The following is a 17,080-nucleotide window of genomic DNA, read 5'->3' on the forward strand; positions in this document are numbered from 1 at the left end:
AACACTTATACAGTCCATTAATCCCTGCCAATGATTGTTTATTGCTGTTTCAAATGCATTAACTAAGTGTTTTAAATGTCTAGCAGTGTTCTAGCAAGTTTGATTTTAATGGTAATAGCATCTGTACAAAAAGTATAAAGAATGTTTTTCTCATTAGAGGGAAAGAGAAAAGTAGCTTTGTTCTAAATAACTGATTGTTTAAGAATGTAGAATGAAGCCTGAATGAATACAGGAAGTTTCAGAAAGTTGAAGTGGGAAATTTATTTCTGTAGTCAAGTTAAAAAATAAATACAAAAGCTGTAAAAGGTTTGTGGAAAAATTATTTCTGTGGTCAAAGTTAAAAAAAATGGTAAAAAAAACTAGTAATAACACTGCTTAAGAATAGAAACTCACAAACTTGAAGAAAAAAAGTGGTTTTGTAAAACAAATAGTGCTTAAATATTCTAACCACCACCTAAAGCAGTAATTAATATTCAATGTTGGTGTATGTGCATAATAATTCACAAAATATACTCCTACTGTTTTACTATCAACCTAGCTACTACTCTCGTTCCGTACCTGCTTCTCCTCTTCTACTTCTCATCATAATAATTGTATGTTGTAAATGTTTGCTTAAAAACAATTTTCCAAAATCATTGTAGTAACTTTTAATATGAAATATTTTTTAAAATGTGCTTTCTTTAAGTTTCCTTATATTATTAAGGTATTATTTCTTAGTAAAGGTTATAAAAATGTTATCCCTGAGTAATCAATGTAAAAGCAAAAAAATCGGTTTTGTCAAAATAACTTCTCTGCAATTTTGTCACGTGCATTCAATTATTCCATTTTCTCAAAAAGCCCCTGCAAGTCAGTTGTGTGTGTATGTGTGTGTGTGTTTTGTTTGTCTTATAAAAAATACTTCCTAAAAAGAGGTTCCTCCTAGCAGTGCCCAATTCAAATGTCCATTTTATTTAACTTATTTATTGTCTCATTAAAAATATGCATATATGAAGGAAATATTTTCTCACTCATAACATGCTTGTCATTAAATGAGATTTACCACAATCAAATCTATTTGATTATATTATGAATTATAATATAATATAATATAATATAATATATAATACAATATAATATAATATAATAGTATTATATTATGGATCTGCTTGTTGTGCTAGTCTTAACAAAAATAATGTGTCTCTCTAAATTTTACTACTTTTAAGTATTTATGAATAGATTTCACTGAGGACATATTACATTTAATTATGTCTGCACATAATAGTCACTTAAAATATATTTTAAAATATATTTTAAGACATTAAATCATTAAAATAATTATGTAAGTAAAGTGGAAACTTTATAAAAATTGTATAAATATAGTCCCATAAGTATACTGTGGAAATAAAGCCTGGAAAAATATAACCACTTTACTTAGTTATCTTTTAAATTAAAAAGTTAAATCAAGCACTTAAAATTTATTACTTCTATAATTTATATGTATGTATGTGTATATATATAATGTCTATCATGCTCCAATGATAGCAGTACTTAGAAAAAAATAGTGGAATATAATTCATGCTATTATTAATAGCTTCTTTGCTTTTAAAAACACTTAACTTACTTTCCTTTTTGTAAGTAATTTTACCAAAGTACATTTATCTAAATTACATTTAATTCTCTTGCAATATCCTTACCTCTAAAAATTCTTATTGTTGTATTGTGTTCATATTTCTCCTACTTGGTGAAATTATAAATTTAATCTTGTAAATTTAAACTGTAATTGATATCAAAGTGCCCAGTTATATTTGAGAGTGTTCATTTAAGGACTTTAATATATAATTTTTAATCATGAATACATGAAAAACTTTGTAACTCGGTGAACAAAGTATAAAATTGGTGATATATAAAAATCTGCTTCTTTATTCTTTGTATAACCACATAGTGAGAAATAGAAATAAATTTCCTCAACTATTTCATATTCTTTCTATTATTCTAATAACAAAACAATGCTTTGGAAAATAGAAAATTGGGTTAGGGTGACTATTGAAACACTGAATTTCTTCAACCTATGGTGTAATCAACTACAGTTTAATAAATATTTTATAAATTATCAGTGATTTATTATGTCACTACAGTAAAATTATTAAAATCTTAATTTAAAAATAAAATTCATTTTGTAAAATGTCATTTCCAGTGGTCTAAATAGAATGCACTTAAATGCTATTCCAAACCTCATCAACTTTACATTTTGTAGCAAAACATTAAAAAAAATTTACAAAAACAAAAAGGGGCAGATGAGAGTATGGATAAAATCACTCCTGTGGTCCATCTCTCCTGTGTTTTGTTTACCTTGAATTATTTAAATTTTTATGAGAAACTTGATGGCACTCCTGTGGAAAGACATTTCTTCATCCCTTGTACTACATCCAAATATATTTTTACTAAAAGTCCTCCTGTGTGGTGGAAGGACCCTGTGACAGGGTAGTGGACAATAGGAAAATTATTAACATGGGGGTGAGGTTTTGCTTGTGTTTCTCCAGGTGAAGATCGAACTCCTATTTGGGTGCCTGCATGACACTTGAAACTGTACCATGAGCAGGAAAAAGAGAAAGTTCATGTGGGACATAGAACTTCTGGTGATGCAGATGGAGGGCCTCTCAGTGAAAATGACTCTCATTGGACTGATGCTGGCCACCACTGAGGCTTTTCTTCCTATGTGAGGACAAATTAAAAATTTGTGCCAACAGGCTAAATGGCTGGTATGGTAGAAGCACCAGCTGTTCACCCCTCTAATCTGGTGATAGCTTTATTTGCTATTGTAACTACTGCTTAAGTAGGCTTCCATTAGTAAATGCCCATGCTCATAATTATACTTATTGGGCATATATCCCCAATCCTCCTCTATTAAGGCCTGTGGAATGGAATGATCCAGCCCCTCTTATTTATCTCAATGGTGCAGCATGCCTTCTTGGCCCAGAGAATGACAGACTACCAAAACATCCTAAAGAGGAAGTCACTCAGTATAATTCTACTTTGGGCTTCTCACATTTACTGCTATGTTTGGGACACAGGAAAGAATGTTTGTCTTTTGAGCAACAAGCATGGCTTTCAATAATGCCAAAGCATGGAAATGTCTCTCATTCTATGTTATATTTGTTAACAGGTCAGAGTTTTGCATACCAACATAATAATAGTGTAAATGATGGAACTCCACAGCATCCTGTCTGCCAAGCACCAAAGTATTGGTCTCCAGACTTAATGAGAATACATTGGGAAACTTGTCGAGGGACTAATGGTGTGCTACTGCTTAATGGTTCCTATGGAATTGTAGCTAACTGGTCCCCTAAGGGGTTCACAGTGCAGACTGCAGAGGCCAAAATGAGTCCTGCTTGGCACATGAACAGTTAAGATGGAAAATTCATATGCATAATTTGGCATCCCTTCTAAATGATACTGATAGCATGCAAACAGAATCCAGAAAACCTATAATATGACATGGTATGGGAATGGTCCCACCATGGCCTTTTAAAAATAATTTTGCCCTTCAAACATGTATTTGGAAAATTCCAATGGCTCCACAGTATATTAAAATATGGAATGGAACTGGCATGAAATACATTGTATATACTTCATTGCAGTATATACTTTGATTAGTTCAAATTTTTCTATTTTCCTTCTTATGCTCATACTTTTGGTGTCATCTATAAGAATCCTTTGCCAAAACCAAGGTCATGAAGATTTACTGCTTTGTTTTCTTCTAAGAATACTATAATTTTAGGTCTTACATTTATGTATCTGATACATTTTGCATTTTTTATATGGTATGAGGTTTGAATGCAGTTTCATTCTTTTGCATGTAGCTATCAGGCATCCCATCAGCATTTCTTGAAAGACTATTCTATTCCCCATTCTATCATCTTGGCAGCCTTATCAAAAACAATTGACCACAGTAGTACTTAAAGCAGTAGGTGTCAGTTAGGGAGTGGGTTGGACACAGGGCTTAGGCAGGTAACCTCCCTCATCCTCAATGGATTATGCCCAGGGTGGCAGCAGTGGTGGTTGCAGGGAGTGGGAGGTGGGGGAAGTGACTTTGTGGTGCTGGCACAGGAGATGATGCCCTTTCCAGTTGTAACTCAGGGATCACAGCCAATAGAGCTGCTACAGTAGCATTGGGGCATTGCCTCCCCTATCAGCTTAGCAGCCCCCTAGAAAACTGACAGTTTCAGTTACACAGAAACTGATTGTAATGATAAAAACTTTTTGGGGTTTTGAAGAGGAAAAGGAGCTGCAGCCCAGGATTTTAATTTTTGGAAAATTAAATAACCTGTTAAAAACTGTATACTAGAAATCAGTAAATGATAAAATCTCTCACAATCTGTATTTGAAAATGTTGGAGGAATAATGTTCACCTTTGTATCTTATAGATTAGCAATGTGCACAAAAGGTGCTGATATTCATGTCTTATGCATTTCACCAAGAAGTTGATCAAAGTGTCTTTCCACTGATTCTATGATAAACTGAATTTACAAGAAGAATAAAAGATTTATGAGCAAATGAAGAGGCATTTTTACCAGTTATCAAACTGTTTTGATGAGATAAAGATTGATATTTTGTTTGCAAGATTATCACTGCAGACTATTCCAGAAAATTTGGATCTATAAGATGACTAGTCTGAATAAAAATGTAGATGGAAGATGCATAAAAAGTCTTAATGGTTGCAGAGTATCCAATGAAATTTTACATCTAGCACCAAACATTCACAACTTCAGGTTAACTCTGGGAGCTATAAACTGTGCATCAAATGCCACAATAGCTATTCCAATATATTACATTTCCTCAGCAGCATTTACTGAACTATATTAGTAGCAAGAACTCGCCAGATTTATCCAAATGCAATAGCATCAACCCTTGTATATAATTTTTTTAGGTATTTTCTAAATGAGAATGGCCAAATTGAGTCCTCTGAAACAGCTGAAGAATGCAATCCTAATTTGCCTGTAGGAGCTGCAAGGGTAAACCCCAGTGATAGGTACCATCTTATGCCTATAATCACACCAGTATATCCACAGCAGGACTCCATATACAATGTATCCATTTCAACATGGATGGTCATGGGTGAGGTGTTTAAACAAGTTCTTGCTCTCACAGATGAAAGCTTGCTGTGTAAGGCACAGTGTTCCAAACTTTTTGAATCTCCAAACTTCTTTAAAAATGCAAGTATTATATTGTACTTCTAGCAAGTTCACCAACAGGAAAACAGTGGCTGGAATGAGTGAGCTGGGAGGAATAAAAACTCCAAATCCTGTTTGGAATCTTGGAGAAAAATGATTTTATTACACTGGCTCATTGAATCCCCAGTCATTTCCAGCTCCCAAAGAAGATCATGACAAGGAAGAATTTCATGCAAAGTGGGTGATTGGGTTTGTGTTCAAAGAGAACAACAGATAACTCTGAAAACCTCAGTGTTGATCTTACCTATGATATCTAGACTTTCAAAGATATAGTTTATAGGCAAGCAATAAACTGCAAGATATTTGAGGTAGATATGAAAATTTATGCAATGCATGTAAAAAAAGCAGCTCCATCAAACTACCTAATCATGTGCCTCAGAAAAAAAAGAAAAAAGCAAGTGTCAGATTGACAGCCCTGAATGACAGCTGACTTTAATTGTCTATGGACTGTGATAACTGCATGTTTGTTCCATCACCATCTAGTGCTATGAAGACCAGTGCATTGAATAGTTCTAGCAGCTCTCATGGCAGATTCAGTCCTGCTCCAGCTGTAACAACATCATCTGTGAACAAAAAACAAGCTACTGATGTTCCTGTGCCATGAGTAAATTCCCGTGAAAACTCAGGGGGTACCTCAGTGATTGCATTCCTCAAACTGCCATGCAATCAGCCATTTCTCCCACCACCAAAGCCTGTAAATCTGGTAAACCTACCACCTAGGCCTCCAGGTAATGCAGCAACAAAAATACCTACTCCTATAGTAGGAGCCAAGAGGAAATCCTCACCTCATAAAGAAGAGAGTCCCTAGAAAACCAAAGCAGAAGAGGATGAAACAAGCAAGATGCTAACAGTCTTGCTTTAATTGGACATGCTAAAACAGAAATGAAGGAATAACTTGAAACAGAGACAAGTACAACTCAATAAGAATCTATTAATCAGTAGCTTCTCTGTTTCCTCTCATGAAACATCCAGTACATACCTTTCTGAGATCCCTGCTCTCCCTGCAAATCCTTTTCCTGTTATCAAGAATTCAAGAAAGTCAAGACTGCATTGGTAAAAACAAGTTTAGGAAGCCCATAAACAATGTCTGCCAACTCAGTCTGTTGACTTCAAATGCTACTTACAATATTGTGCTACCATCACACAGTATTATGCTATCTATTTCTGGATCCATGAAATCAATCCTGTTGAACATTCTATAGTCTTTCAGCATTAAATGCATGACCTGTACCCTCTTTCTGTCTCCTGATATCCTGTATTATCAGCTTATAACTCTCAAAGTTTGCACATTAATGTCAGTTCATATTTGTGAGACCGTATACTATTTGTCCTTTTGTATCTGGCTAACTTCACTCCACATAATATCCTAAAGATTCATCCATGTTATTATATGTCCCATGACTTTGTTCTGTCCTTTACAGCTGTGTAATATTTCATCATGTATAGGTACCACAGTCATTCCCACCAAAAGTGAATAAGTGTGCCTCTTTCTCCACATCCTCTCCAGCACTTGTAATTTTCTGGATAATGGCCATTCTGGTAGGTGTGAGATGATATCTCATAGTTCCAATTTGCATTTCATTGATGGCCAGTGAATTTGAGCATTTTTTCATGTTTTTGAGCTGTCTGTATTTCCTCTTCAGAAAAGTGTCTGTCCATGTCTTTTGCTAGTTTTTAATTGGGTTGTTTGTCTTTCTGTTAGTGAGTTGAAGGATCCCTTTATATATATCTGTTATGCGGTCTCCAAATATTTTCTCCCATTGTGTAGCCTGCTTTTTCACTTTTCTGACAAAGTCCTTTGATATACAAAAGTGTTTAATTTTGAGGAGATCCCATTTGTATATTTCTTATTTGGTTGCTTGTACTTAGGTTTTAACCATCTTCTATCACAGTATCCTTAAGATACTGCCCTATATTTTCTTCTAAGAATCTTATGGTCTTAGCACTAATGTTTAGGTCTGTGCTGGTTTAAATGTATTATGTACCCCAGAAAAAGCCATATTCTTTGATGCAATCTTGTGGGGCAGACATAATAGTGGGGATTAAGTTGGAGCATTTGGATTAGGTTGTTTGCATGGAGATGCGCCCCACCCAACTGTGGATGATAACTGATGGGATATTTCCATGGAAGAATGGCCCCACCCATTCAGGGTGGGCCTTGATCAGTGGAGCCATATAAATGAGCTGGCTCAAAGAGAGGAAACAGTGCAGCTGTGAGTGACGTTTTGAAGAGGAGCAAGCTTGCTAGAGAGGAACATCCTGGGAGAAAGCCACTTTGAAACCAGAACTTTGGAGCAGATGCCAGCCACATGCCTTCCCAGCTAACAGAGGTTTTCTGGATGCCATTGGCCATCCTCCAGTGAAGGTACCCGATTACTGATGTGTTATCTTGGGCACTGTATGGCCTTAAGACTGTAACTGTGTAGCCAAATAAACCCCCTTTTTATAAAAGCCAACCCCTCTCTGGTGCTTTGCATTCCACAGCATTAGCAAACTAGAACAGATTTTGGTACCAGAGAAGTGGGGTGCTTTTGCTGCTGTGTTTGCAAATACCAAACATGTTGGAAAGGCTTTTTAAATGGATAAGGGGAAGATTCTGGAAGAATTGGGAGGAGCTTGATAGAAAAGGCCAAAACTGCTTTAAACAGACTGTTAGTGGAAATATGGACTCTAAAGATATTTCTGATGAGGACTTGAGCAGAAATGATGAAGGTGTTGTTGCAAACTGGAAGAAGGGCGATCCTTGTTTTAAAGTGGCAGAGAATGTGACAAAATTGAGTCCTGGTGTCAGATGGAAGGAAGAATTTGAAAGTGACAACCTGGAATACTTAGCTGAGGAGATCTCCAGACTACATGTGGAGGATGTACCCTGGCTTCTTCTTGCAGCTTATAGTAAGATGCGAGCAGAGACAGATAAATTTAGAACTGAACTCTTGGGTTCAAAGAAACCAGAAACTGATGGCTTGGAAAATTATGAGCTTCCAGGGGGTGGAATCCCAGAAGCAACAGCCCAATGTGAGGATGTTACCAAACATGGAACCCAGCCACCATTTCAGTACAAGCCAAGATTGGAGATGGAATTATCCAGAAAGGATTTGTGGAAAGTCCTATTGTCTGATGGCTTTGACCCCTGTATGCTTCACGCAAAGCCAACAGAATTTTTGTGAGGTCTTTATAGACAGAGCCATTGCCAGTCTGGACTGGAGGAGACAGACAAGGAAAAAATTGAAGGAAAAATTTCTTCAAAGACAGAGCCATGGAGGTTGAGGTCTGGAGTCAGGAGGTCTCGGGTTGGGAGAGCAGAACAGCCCACATACATGGAAAGGGTGAGTTTTCTCTGGAGGTCGAGGGTGGGCCTTTGGCCTCAATGCTCAGGGAATGCTTTGCCACCTCAAGTCCCAAAGAGGGTGGAGCACATTCCCAGAGAATTGGGGAGAGCCTGGCTGCCACCACACTGTTCTGAAGGGGCTGAGCGTGTGCCCCAGAGATGGAAGAAAATCTGGGAGCTGCCCCAATGTTTGAGGAGGGTGGGGCCGAGAAGGTGGTCTCCCCAATGTGTGGATATGGTGGAGCACTCACCTAAGCATTTGGAGAGGAAAGGGCTGCTGCAAAGGCCCTTAGTAAGTGTTAGACTCCTGCTCTCTCAAGCCCCAAGGATGCAACATTGTTCTGTTAATGACTCTCAGACTTTGAAATCTAATGGAGTTTGTCCTGTGGGTTTTAGGAACTGTTTTGGTCTTGTTAACCGTGTTTTCCTTACTCTTTCTCCTTATGGCAATGGGAATGTTTATCTTATGAATGTCCCTCCTTTGTATATTGGAAGCATATAACTTGTTCTAAGTCCACAGATCCAAAGCTAAAGGAAAAGTATGCCTTGGGACTGACCATGCCTATATTTGATTTTGATGGGATCTCGTACTTAACTATTGTTACTGAAATGATTTATGTTTCTGTGGTATTGTGGGATGAATGTATTTTGTATTTGGAAAGAATATGTTTTTCTGGGGTCCAGGGGGTGGAATGTGCTGGTTTGAATGCATTTTGTCCCCCAGAAAAAGCCATATTCTTTGATGCAATCTTGTGGGGCAGACATAATAGTGGGGATTAAGTTGGAACATTTGGATTAGGTTGTTTGCATGGAGATGCGCCCCACCCAACTGTGGACGATAACTGATGGAATATTTCCATGGAAGCATGGCCCCACCCATTCAGGGTGGGCCTTGATCAGTGGAGCCATATAAATGACCTGTCTCAAGGAGAGGAAACAGAGTGCAGCTGTGAGTGACGTTTTGAAGAGGAGCAAGCTTGCTAGAGAGGTACGTCATGGGAGAAAGCCATTTTGAAACCAGAACTTTGGAGCAGACACCAGCCGCGTGCCTTCCCAGCTAACAGAGGTTTTCCAGATGCCATTGGCCATCCTCCAGTGAAGGTACCCGATTACTGATGTGTTACCTTGGACACTTTATGGCCTTAAGACTGTAACTGTGTAGCCAAATAAACCCCCTTTTTATAAAAGCCAATCCATCTCTGGTGTTTTGCATTCCACAGCATTAGCAAACTAGAACAAGGTCTTTGATCCATTTTGAGATAATTTTTGTATGAGGTATGAGATCGGATTCTTCTTTCATTCTTTGGCAAATAGAGATCCAGTTCTCCAAACAGCATTTATTGAAGAGGCTGCTCTGTTCCAGCTGCTTTGGCTTGACTGTCTTATCAAACATCAATTGTCTGTGAAGAGAAGGTGTATTTCTGAACACTCAACTTGATTCCATTTGTCAATATATATATCCTTATGACAATACTATGCTGTTTTGACCACTGTAGCTTTGTAATGTGTTTCAAAGTCAGGTAGTGTGGGACCTCCTACCTTGTTCCTCTTTCTGAAGATATTTTTGAGTATTTGGGGCACCTGCCCCTTCCAAATAAATTTGGTTATTGGTTTTTTTATTCCTGCAGTATAAGTTGTTGATATTTTAGTTGGTATTACATTTAATCTATAAATCAGTTTAGGCAGAATTCACATCTTAACTATATTTACTCTTCCAATCCAGGAACATGGTATGTTCTTCTGATTTTTTTAGTTCCTGTTTGATTTCTTTTAGCAGTTTCTTATAGTTTTCTCTGTATAATTACTTAATTTTCTTAGTTGCTGTTGTAAATGAAATTTTTTCTGGATTTCCACCTCTTGTACATTAGCTGCGTATAGTTACACCACAGATGTTTGCATGTTGATCTTGTAGCCTGCCACTTTACTGTATTCATTGATTAGTTCTAATAACTTTGCTGTAGATTTTTTCCAGATTTTCTACATATAGAATCATGTCATCTGCAAATAGTGAAAGTTTTACTTCTTCCTTTACAATTTGGATGCATTTCATTTCTTTCTCTTGCCTCATTGCTCTAGCTGGAACTTCCAGCACAATGTTCAATATCAGTGGTGTCAGTGGGCATTCCTGTCTTGTTCCTGATCTTAGAGGGAAAGCCTTCAGTCTTTTCCCACTGAGTATGAATTTATTTGTAGGTGTTTCTTACATTGCCTTTATCATATTGAGAAAGTTCCCTTCTATTCCTATCTTTTGAACTGTTTTCATCAAGAAAGGATGTTAAATTTTGTCAAATACCTTTTCTGCTTTGATCGAGATGATTATCTGGTTCTTCTGCTTTCATTTATTGATGTGGTATATTATATTAAGTGATTTTCTTGTTTTGAACTGACCTTACATATCTGGAATAAATCCCACCTGGTCATGGTGTACAATTATTTAAATGTGCTGCTGGATTCAATTCGTGAATATTTTGTTGAGGGCATTTTCTTCTATATTCATTAAAAAGATTGGTCTATAATTTTCTGTTTTTGTAGTACCTTTCTCAGACTTTGGTATTAAGGTGATGTTGGCCTCCTAGAATGAGTTAGGTAGTTTTCTCTCCTCCTCAAGTTTTTAAGAGTTTGAGCAGGATTGGAACCAATTCCTTCTTGAAACATTTGTACCTGAGCTTTTTTTTTTTTTTTTTTTTTTTTTTTTGGAGCTTTCTGATGACTGACTCAATCTCAGTACAATCTCAGTAATTTGTCTGCTGAGGTTGTCTATTTCTTCTGAAGTCAATATTGGTTGATCATTCTTTTCTTAAAAGTTATCCATTTCATTTAACTTGTCTTGTTTATTTGCATATAGTTACACATAGTGGCCTCTAATTATCTCATTTCTGAGGGCTCAGTAGTTATGTCCCTTTTGTGATTTCTGATTGTGTTATTTGGACTCTCTCTCTCCCTCCCTCCCTCCCTCCCTCTCTTTGTTAACCCAGCTAAGGGTCCATCTTTTTCATTGATTTTCTGAAAGAACCAGCTTCCAGTTTTCCTCATTCTACTTTTTCCATGTTCTCAATTTCATTAATTTCTGCTCTTACCTTTCTTTCCTTCTGTTTTCTTTGGGGTTAGTTTGTTGTTTTACTCTAGTTATTCAGGTGAGCAGTTAATTCCTCAATTTTTTCACTTCTCTTAAAACATGCATTTAGGGTGATAAATTTCCCTCTCAGCACTGCTTTGCTGCATCCCATAAGTTTTGATATGTTGTGTTTCATTATCATTTGCCTTGAGGTATTTATTAATTTCTCTTATACTTTCTTCCTTCACCCACTGTTTTTCTGAGAGTTGTTTAGTTTCAATACATTGGTGAATTTTATGACCTTCTGCATGTTATTTATTTCCAACTTCATTCCATTATGACTGAGAAAGTGTTTTGTATAATATCAATATTTTTAAATTTGTTGAGACTTGCTTTGTGACCCAACATGTGGTCTATCCTAGAGAATGTTCCATGAGAACTTGAGAAAAATGTTTATCCTGCTATTTTGGGGTGTAGTGTTCTATAAATGTTTGTCAAGTATTTTTCATTTATCATACAATTCTACATCTCTTATTCCTTATTTATCCTTTTTCTAGATGTTCTGTTTATGAAAGCAGTGCATTGAAGTCTCCAACAATTGTTCTAAAGGTATCTACTTCATTCAGTGTTCTCAGTTTTTGCCTTATATATTTTGGGGCACTTGGCTTGGTGCATAAATATTTATGATTATGTTGTCTTCATGAATTGACCCCTTTATTAATATATGGCATCCTTCTTTATCCCTTTTAATTGTTTTACTTTTGAAGTCTAATTTGTCTGATATTAAATATAGCTACTCCCACATTTTTCTCATTGTTGTTTATGTGAAATAAGTTTTTCCTATCTTTCACTTTCAGCCTATTTTTGTCCTTGTGTCTAAAGTGAGTTTCTTGTAAACAACATATTTATAGGTCCTATTTTTTGTTCCATTCTTCCAGTGTAAGTCTTTTTACTGGGGAGTTTAGTCCATTAACATTTAGTGTTATTACTGTAAGTGCAATACTTTCTTCTACATTTTATCTTTTGGATTTTGTATATCATATCTTATTTTTTCTCTCTTTCCTTTTACCCATCCTGATAGTCTTCATTTCTACACTCTTCTCCAAAACTCTGTCTCCTGTCTTTTCCTGTCAGCCTGTAGCACTCCCTATAGTATTTCTTGTAGTCCCAGCCTATTATTCACAAACCCTCTCAGTGTCTGTCTGAAAATATTTTCATCTCTCTCTCAATTTTGAAGGACAGTTTTGCCAGATATAGAATTATTGGTTAGCAGTTTTTCTCTTTCAGTATCTTGAATATATCATACCACTCCTTTTGCACCCCCATGGTTTCTGTTGAGTAATCTGTACATAGTCTTATTGAGTTTCCCTCATATGTGATGGATCACTTTTATCTTGCTGCTTTCAGGATGATCTCTTTGTCTTTGACATTGGACAATCTGATCAGTGTTTTGGACTAGGTGTATTGGGGTCTATTCTGTTTTTTGTGTGCTGTACTTCTTGAATCTGTAATTTTATGTCTTCCAAAATAGTCAGAAATTTCTAATGATTATTCCTTCTATTTTTATTTCTGCCTCTTTTCCCTTCTCTTCTTCTGGGACACCCATAACATGTATATTCATGCATTTCATGTCATTCAGCTCCCTAAATCCTTGCTCATACTTTAACGTTCTCTTCCTGATCTGTTCATTTGTGTGTATGAATTCAAATACTTTGTCTTCCTGCTCATTGATCCTTTCTTCTGCCTGTTCAAATCTACTGTTTTATCCATCCACTGTGTTTTTCATCTCTTCTATTGTGCCTTTCATTCCCATAAGTTCTGTCATTTGTTTTTTCAAGCTTATGGATTCTTCTTTATGCTCACCCAGTGTTTTCTTTATATCTTTCATCTCTTTTGCCATATCTTCCATCAGTTCATTGAATTGATTTTTGGATTGATTTAAGAGATTTGTTTGAACAGCTTTAAGTTGTGGTCTCAAATCCTGCATCTCTGTTGAGCTATTAGTTTGTTTCTTTGGCTTGTCCATATTTTCATGTTTCCTGTTGTGACTTGTCTTAAGCTACCTAGGCATCTTATTTTCTCAGTTAATTTATTCTGGCATTTGTTTTCACTCTTTTACCTGGAGTTTTCTTGTTGGTTAGCTTTGTTCACTATTCTTTGGTGTGGTGTTCATTTCAATTTATTCTAGAACCTGAACTCTTGCCCTGCCTCTATTTAACCATTTTGTGAGATGGTCTTCTCAGATACAGTTGACTTCAATCAGGTTTTCCCACTCCAGAGAGGCCGAGGTCTCAGGAGAAGGATGTGGAGTTTCCCTGAGAATGAGACCCTCCTCTGAGATCTCTAGACTCCATGCTTTTCCTATGTTATCCAGCACATGGGGCTTGTCAGTCCACAGCCCCCCACCTGTGTAAAGATATGCAGTGCCTTTAGTTCTCCACAGTCTCTGTCCCTGTTAGGGGCATAGCTGATGAAACTGGTTTCTGTTTTCCAGCCCCTGGGTTCTGAGTTCTTTGAAGAAAGGCTGCCACTTGAGTTGAACCATGCCCCCCTTTTTCTTGGGGAAGTTATGCTCTTTAGGGTGTTGTTACCTCCACTGGGTTCATTGTTTTTTCTGTCAGAGCTATCTCAGCTCACTCTTGCCTGGATCCAGAGGCCAGGTGCACATATCCAAGGCGTTCTGTAAAGAGCTACTTAGAATAGTTATTTTAAAAAGAGAAAAAAGAAGAAAAGAAATCCCATTTTAAGGCCTTTCCCCAGTTCCAAGTATTGTCAGTCTTAGTGTAGAGCATTTAAAGATATGCAGTTTTGGCTAGTATCTCTTTCACCAGGATAAATGCTCTGCAACACCTTTTAATTCTGCCCTTGCTAGGGGGGCTAGTGAAGTGTAAAAAGATAAGGAGTTAGAGAGCAAGAAAAGAAAAGGGAAAAAAAAGTTAAAAAATCTTTTTGGAACCACAGAATGAGAGCCCAATTTGGTGCCTGCTTCTATTGTGCCAAACTTCCCAGAGCCCAGCCCTTCTCCAGCACCCAGAACACCCCAACTCCAAAAGTTAATTAATTTTTAAAATTAATTCTGCAGTTGAGGCTCGGTTGAATCCCCCTTCTTGTTCCTAGCACAGATTGTTTATTTTTCCCTCAGGAAGCCAATTCCAAGACAGTTCACTGTCTAGTGGGGAGGATTGCCAACTCCCTGGCAAAACAACTTAGAAATTTTGCTTGGATTTCAGCCAATCCACTCATTCCAGACTAGTATATGATACATGACTGGTCACTGAAGATTCACAAAATGCTGTTTCTTATAATTCCTGTCTATTTACCAGCTACCCTAAAGGAGTAACTATATTCTACACCCCACCACTCTGCATATAGCCCCCCCCCATTTTTTCCAAGATCTTATAGGGAATGCTTTCAGTCTTTAACAATTTATCATGATGTGTTCTTTTTGTTTGTTTTTCATAAATACCCTTTATCATGTTGAGGAAGTTTCCTTCTTTTCCAATTTTTCTAAGTGTTTTCATAAATAAAGGATGCTGGATTTTGTGTAATGCTTTTTCTGCATAAACTGTGATGATCGCATTTTCTCTACTTTTGTTTGTTGATGTGGTGTACATTAATTGATTTTCTTATGTTGGAGCACCCTTCCATAACATGGTGTATAATTCTTTTGATTCACTGTTGGGGTAATTTGAAATATTTTGCTGATGGTTTTTTCCCCTACATTAATGATGCATTTGCTCCATAATTTTCTTTTCTTGTAGTAAATTTTCTGGCTTTGGTATTTTGTTGATGGCCTCATGGAATGAGCGAGTTAATGTTCCCTCCTCCTCACCTTTACTTCCAACCTTGCTGCATGTCTTAGATGAGTTCTAAAGTAAAGCATATATAGTTTTTAAACTCCACTAAGCCATTTTGATTCAGTAGACTATTCATATTTCATATGATTATTGTTAAATTTTCATTTTAATCTTCCTTTGTTCTGTGAACATTTTTCTTTTTCTTTTACATTTTATTTTGAAATAAATTCAAAGTTATAGGAACAGTTGCAAAAACAATACAAACCTCATACACAGAACTCCAGCATTCCCTGACCCCCCACAATACCCTGATCCATTAACTTTAACATGCTGTCACATCGCTATTTCTTCCCCTCCCTCCCTCCCTATCATCCATCATCTATTGCTCTGTCTTCTGAACATATGAGAGCTAGCTGCACACATCCTTGAATAAACACTATAATTCACATATACAATTCCCATGAACAAGAACATTCTTTTTTCCAATCCCATTAAGTGCAGCTAAGAAGTACAAGAGATTCAACAATGATACAAAGCTTACATTCTATATTTCCTTTTCCTTATGTCTCAACTGTGTCCCTTTGAGCCTTCTGTCCTCCATCCTCAGTTCCCATCAAGGTTTATCCTTGGCATCCAGTTGTCACCTATTTAGACTGTCTTTTTTTTCTCAATAGTGGAGGCTTATATACAGCCCAAATCTTTCCATTCCACCCCCTCCCTAGCATTCCATTGGTGGGACTAATTCCATTTGGAATGTTATAATGCTATCACCTTCCCACCATCCATTACTATAAATTTCTCTTCACCTCAAACAGCAACCCTACACTCATTTCTTAACTCCCCATTGCCCCTTCCCCCATTTCTCTTAACCCATACTCTACTTTTTATCTCTATGGTCATATTCTCTGATAATTTCTTTGTCTTTAGTGTGGGGCTTAAAATTAACCTCTTAAATCCATAACAATCTTGGTTTTCTTTGATACCAACTTAATTTCAATAGGACACATAAACTATGTACCTATACTCCTCCATTCCCCCACCTTTATATAGTTCTTGTCAAAAATTACATATTTTACTTTGAGTTCAAAACCACTGATTTGTCATTAGAGTTTGTGTATTTTATATCATGTGGGAAGTAAACAGTGGAGTTACAATTCAAAAATTATTGACTTCTATTTGTATTCCATTGTGGTCAGAGATTGTGCTTTGAATATGTTCAATTTTTTTTAATTTATTGAGGCTTTTTTTTCTGTCCCAGCATATGGTCCATTCTGGAGAAAGATCCATGATCATTAGAGAAAAATGAGTGTCCTGGTGATTTGGGATGCAAGGTCCTACATATGTCTGTTAAAATTCTCTATATTTCTTTCTCCTTCTTTGTTTCTCTGTTGGGAGGGCTCCCTTTAGTATCTGAAGCAGGGCAGGTCTTTTATTGGAAAACTCTCTCAGCATTTGTCTGTGAAAAATTTAAGCTCTCCCTCAAATTTGAAGGAGAGTTTTGCTGGATAAAGTATTCTTGGTTGGAAATTTTTCTCTCTCTGAGTTTTAAATATGTCATGCCACTGCCTTGTCACCTCCATGGTGGCTGCTGAGTAGTCACAACTTAGTCTTATGTGGTGAATTGCTTCTCTCTTGCTGCTTTCAGAACTTGCTCCTTCTCTTCAGTATTTGAGAGTCTGATCAGAATATG

The 17,080-nt window shown here is 36.7% G+C and overlaps 1 protein-coding gene and 1 pseudogene across 1 annotated transcript in view; both read left to right on the forward strand.

Annotated features, from left to right (window-relative positions):
• LOC119531486 (zinc finger protein 705A-like) overlaps positions 1-17,080 on the forward strand; it is a 231,384-nt gene that overhangs the window by 178,780 nt on the left and 35,524 nt on the right. The window lies entirely within an intron of this gene.
• Positions 4,093-5,459, forward strand: LOC119531484 (annotated as a pseudogene).

The sequence above is a fragment of the Choloepus didactylus genome, chromosome 4, assembly GCF_015220235.1.
Source record: "Choloepus didactylus isolate mChoDid1 chromosome 4, mChoDid1.pri, whole genome shotgun sequence".
In the NCBI taxonomy this organism is placed as follows: domain Eukaryota; kingdom Metazoa; phylum Chordata; class Mammalia; order Pilosa; family Megalonychidae; genus Choloepus; species Choloepus didactylus.